Below are 5,677 nucleotides of genomic sequence, written 5' to 3'. Positions count from 1 at the left end.
TCATCTATATGCTAATGTGTTAAGTGAGAATGATTTTATCTTCCTAGTCTATAGGATCTCTTAAGTGTGTGTATAAGAGATTGTATGGGCGGTCGCTTCACAACTCACTCAAGTGAAACTTAGAATCACCTTTGGTAGAAGGATCTCATGTTTATATGTTTGATGTCTTGTAAATGTATGTTGATCTCATTATGGGTTGTCTTAAGGATCGTTTAGGTATGCTTAGAGAGGGTGTATGGGTGGTCTCTCTTTGTATTACTTAAGTGAGTCTTAGGATAGCTTTAAGTGAGGGAATTATATGCTAAAAGGTGTGTAGAGTGAAGGCAAGAAAATTCACTGCACAGTGAAGGACTTCACTGTAACAGTGAAGTAGGTTCACTATAATGTTTTCCAAAAATGTGAATTTTTGCCTAAATGATTTCTTATGTGTTTCTAAGTTTTTAAATGTTATTCTTATGATTATTGTATGATGTTTTAATCGAAATTCATGAAAAGCATGCTATTTACTAAATGTCCCTTTTTCATGGTTTTTGTATGGCTTCCATACTTAGTACATCTAATGTGCTAACCCCTTCTTTTCCCTTTTTGACTTAAGTGTAGGGAATTGGATGTCTTGATGTACCATGGAGGATCGATAGGTTTCTAAGGCTTGAAGATGAAGTATTGGTGAGTCCTCATCGTTTCGAGGACAATATCTACATGTCCCTTATGTCAATAGTCTTTATTTTACGGTCTTGTATGGGAATAGTCCCAAGTGTTGTATACTCTAATGTTTAGATGGTTTAAGTAGATGTTGTAAAGATTTAATGTTTTAAATGAAAGTCTTCCGCTTGTGTAATGCTTATGAAAGAGTTCTTCGTGTGTGAAGAAAATTTTAAATTCTTACCTATTTTAGTATGTTTATTATGCAATGAATGATACGAGAGGCTTAGATGAGACTTCTTGAAGTCACATGACGACACAAGGATGCTCTAACTTCTAGGGTGTACTTGCGGTTCGTGATAGTTAGTCTTGAAAGCCTTTTGAAGTGCCTCCTTACTTTTTTCTATTAATTCCAGACTGCTACCAGTGACCAACATATACAAGCACAATAATAATTCCTGCATCTGACTTGTTAATGAACAATGAGTGATAATATTGACTCTATTTAAGTATGAGTTGAATGAGAGCTTTAGTTAGTTGGTGACTCCACTATCTTGGTGCTTGTTTTAAGCCATATAATGACTTTGTCCGTCTACACACTTTCTCCCGTTGATTGACAAAACCCTGAGAAAGCTGCATGTATATTTCATCCTACAGATCACCTCGAAAAGCATTAAAAACATCCATGTGATGAATACGACAATGCTTTGAAGCTGCAAGTGACACTATTGTCCTCACTGTTACCATCTTGACAAGAGGGGAAATAGTCTCTTTATAATCTATACCTTCTATTTAACTGTAACCCTTAGAAACCAACCTTGTTTTGAACTTTTCAACCTCACTTGTAGACTTATACTTGACTTTATAGATCCATCTGCAACCTATGGGTTTCTTTTCTGGTGGCAAGTCAGTGATTTCCTAAGTTTTGTTGCTTTCTAGAGCCTGGATTTCAGCCTACTTGGCCTCTATCCATCTAGGATCAGTAATAGCCTTTGAGTATGTGGTAAGTTCTTAAATGGAAGAAGTAGCACCAATGTAACACTGGTAGGAAGGAGATAAGTGGTCATATCTCAGATAGTTACCCATAGGATATTTCACTTCTTTATGTGATACAAAATCCTGCATCCATAAGGGTGTATATTTAATCTTTGTGGATCATCTGTTAGCAGCTGGTACAATAAGATTTGGTTCATCAAGAATGGTACCACCAACAGAAGAACTTATGGAATCAGGGAACTCTGAAGAACCAATATCAGCAATACTATTATCACCTGTATCCTAGAAAGAGTAAGAACCATTGATAGGATCTTATGCAACTGCATCACCATTGTTTGAGGCATGCTCTAATGTAGTTAACTCTGAGCACCACACATCGGAGACCTGTAGGGTGTCTCTGAATAAGGACTGCTTATCATGAACATCTCTTGTTTAAAAGGAAACATATCCTAAATATCACGTCTCTTCTCAAAAAAAAATATTTAGTAGACATATCAAACACAGTATATCCCTTCTGCATTGCTGAATAACTCAGATGCACTGCTTGCTTGGATCTAGGCATTATCTTATCATGTTCAATGAGATTCTTAGCAAAGCACAAACATCCAATTATCCTTAAGTGTGACAACAAAGGTTTAGTACCATACAACCTTTCATGGGGAGTTTCATAGTTCAAAACACTACTAGAAACCCTATTAATGAGATAAATGCCCCCAATATTTCACAGGAATATGTACTTGAAGTCTCAGTGCCCTTGTGACCTCAAGAAGATGTCTGTGTTTTCTCTCAGCTACTCCATTTTGCTGAAGAGTATATGGACAAATTCTCCGATGGACCATCCCCACCTCCTTAAACATATTGTCACATAATGAATTGACAAACTCAATGCTATTTTAAGTTCTTATGACTTTAACAGATCTGTCAAATTGGTTCTTAACATAATGTAAAAACACTTATAAAGAAATACACACAACATATTTATTTTTGAATAGAAACAACAGGCCATTCTTGAAAAATCATCAACAATAGTAATAAAATATTTGTTTCCATCAAATGTAGTTGTGTTATAGGGACCCCACAGATCAACATGTATCAAGTCAAAACAAGCACTACTTTTAATACTTCTTGAAGGAAAACTAAGTCTAGACTGTTTATCATATGGGTAGACTAGACACTTAGACACTTGACACTGACTTTATTTAGTCATATCAAAGATCTTAGCTATACTACAGAGGACACATGTCCTAATATTTGATGTCATAGCTCTATATAAGGAATAACTTGAGTTACAGCTAATGGTCTACCTTTTCGACCAACTGCATGTGTGTTTGTATAGAAGCACTCTGCCTCTTCACTAACCTCCTGCACTTTCCCACCGTAAAGCTCCTGGAAAATAAAGAAGTTAAGGAAGAAGGTGACTGAGCAACCTAGTTCCTGAGTTAGTTGGCTTATAGGTATTAAGTTACACTTGAACTATGGTAGGTAGAATACATTTGAAATAACATTTTTGCCCGATAGAACACAAGAGCCAACATAAGTCAACTGATTGGTATCACCACTGGGCAGATATACAATCTTAGGGATCTCTAGTTTTGTCACAGTCTTTAATGAACATGTACAAATTAGAGATCATATGATTCGTAGCACCAGTGTCTATAATCTACACACTATCATTTGTAGATACAAAGAACGTTTTACCTGCAGTTTGAGCAGCAAGAGTGGTTTTGTAGTTAGGCTCTTTCTTGGGCTGATAGCTTTTAAGAATGTGATCATTTTGGTCCCTTGTGAATGTACATCCTTTAAGCAACGGCTTGACCTCCAACTCAGCTTGTCTTGCTTGTTGTTTATGATGACTTGAACATTCACCAAGTTAAATATGAAGTTGTGCTATATGAAGTTTCTCTACCATCCTGGTGCAGGTACATTATTATTACCTCCATAAGAAAAGTGAGCTTGACTAGAACTTTCAGAAGAAGCACCTTGTATCTTTCTCTTAGACTTGAAATCAGGTGGATAGCCAACTACCCTATAGAAAAATTCTTTATTGTGACCTTTACACTTACATAAGTCACAAATCATCATTGAATTCTTCTTGAACATCTGGTTAACACTTGAATAGAGACAGTTTTAGAGTACATGGCCATAGATTCCATACTTAGTGAACTCAGTCCCATACTGCTGGTGTGAGACACCACTGATTTTTGACTTTCATCCCCTACTATCATGGCATATGCACGATTAATGGTAGTCAATGGATCCATCATTAGAATTTGGCTTCTAGCTTGATGATAGGATTTATTAAGTCCCATAAAAAACTGATAGAGTTTCTGCCTGCTCATGTGAGCTACAAAACCCCTTGCCTTATCACAATTACAGCAGGGAGGAGGCTCTAAAGCTTCAAACTCATCCCACAAGGTTTTGAGATTAGTATAATGCACAGACACTGAGGATTGCCATGTTGCAGAGATGCATATCTTATGCAGACTATAGGTCCTTGACCCATCTACCATGTCAAACCTTTCTTTTAAGTCGTTCCATAATTGTATACCACTGAGAAGACTCTTAGAAACTGAATTCATTAGCCAGGATAATACAATTGCATTAACCCTCTCCCATTGCCCCCACAAACCTTCAGTATGCAATTATTTTCTACATGATCCATCAATTAGCCCTATTTTGTTTCTTCCTAATATAGCAAGAGTCATAGATCTACTCCATAAAGTGTAGTTTTCCACTCCCAGTAATTGAAATGAAATCAGCTAACTCCACTTATATTAGTAGGGCTAAGAAAAAGAGGGCAATTGTAATCAATACTTTGACTGATGCTTGAACTCGGACATAGATCCACCTATATTTTCACCATTGTTACGACCTTGAGACTGATCCTTAGTTGATCTATCACTTGGCATTATAACTGAAAATTCGACAACACTTTGTTGCGGAAAATTACAAAACTCAACCTAATCAACTATGGAATTGTGAATCACTTGTATCTAGATCTGCAGCTACTGCTTCTGCAAATCAACAAACACAATCCTCTGCTTCTTCAAATCAAATCGCTTGTCACAGTTAAACACTTTGTATGGCTCTAGTACCATAAAATAAACTGTAAAGCTTTAGCAGGAAATTGAAAAGAAAAGAAGTTCCATTGATTTGAGATCAAAGGCTAAGTAATACATCAGTAGAGATCATCTATTTATAGTTCACAATCACACACTTTGTAACTAATCTTGTAACTAACTTTTTGATAGTTAGTTATAACAGAATTAGCTAAAATGACCTTCTAATATCGAATAATTTAAACTTTGTAAATAACCTTCTGATTGAAGTTATAATTTCTTCTGTTTTGATTAAAATTGAAATGAATTTAATCATAAAATTTATTTTAATAGAAGTATACCTTTTTTATAAGGGAAAATGAACAAGTACTTCTTCAACCTATGTCCGAAAATTTCAGAGACACATTTATACTATACTAAGGTCCTATTACCCCCTGAACTAATTTTATAAGTAATTTTTTACCCCTTTTCGGCTTACGTGGCACTAGCTTGAAAAAAAAAAGTCAACCAACACTGGGCCCACAAGATAGTGCCACGTAGGATGAAAAGGGGTAAAAAATTATTTATAAAATAAGTTCAGGGGGGTAATATGATCTTAGTATAGTATAAGTGTGTCTCTTAAATTTCGGGCATAGGTTGAGGGAGTACTTGTGCATTATCCGTTTTGATAATATTATTATTGGAGCATTAGAAAAAGAATAGATTCTAAATTTAGCAAGGTTTTGATTATAAATATAATTTTTATTTTTATTTTTTCAAAAAATTGGAAGTTAGAGTTGTATTTGGTATACTTTCAAAAGGAAAGAAAAAGAGCATTTTATTCGAAATTCTGTCGAGAAGTTCTTCAAATTCGGAATCGAACTTCAAAATTTAATTAAAATTTTTATAACCAAAACACTAATTTTCAAATAAATGAAAAAAATATAAGAAGAAGAAGAAAGAATATAATTTTAGGGTGTGTTTGATATGAAGTAATCAAA

General features: G+C 35.0%; 1 long non-coding RNA gene across 1 annotated transcript; it reads right to left on the bottom strand.

Moving 5' to 3' along the window:
* Positions 1 to 2,643: 2,643 nt before the first annotated feature.
* LOC107005660 lies at positions 2,644 to 4,933 on the bottom strand. Its single transcript, XR_001454917.2, has 2 exons — positions 3,337 to 4,933; positions 2,644 to 3,024 (listed from the first exon to the last, which is right to left on the bottom strand). It is a non-coding gene; the product is annotated as an uncharacterized LOC107005660 (long non-coding RNA).
* Positions 4,934 to 5,677: the final 744 nt, after the last annotated feature.

The sequence above is a fragment of the Solanum pennellii genome, chromosome 12 (assembly GCF_001406875.1).
Source record: "Solanum pennellii chromosome 12, SPENNV200".
Classification (NCBI taxonomy): Eukaryota; Viridiplantae; Streptophyta; class Magnoliopsida; order Solanales; family Solanaceae; genus Solanum; species Solanum pennellii.
This window is presented reverse-complemented; position numbering and strand designations above follow the sequence as displayed.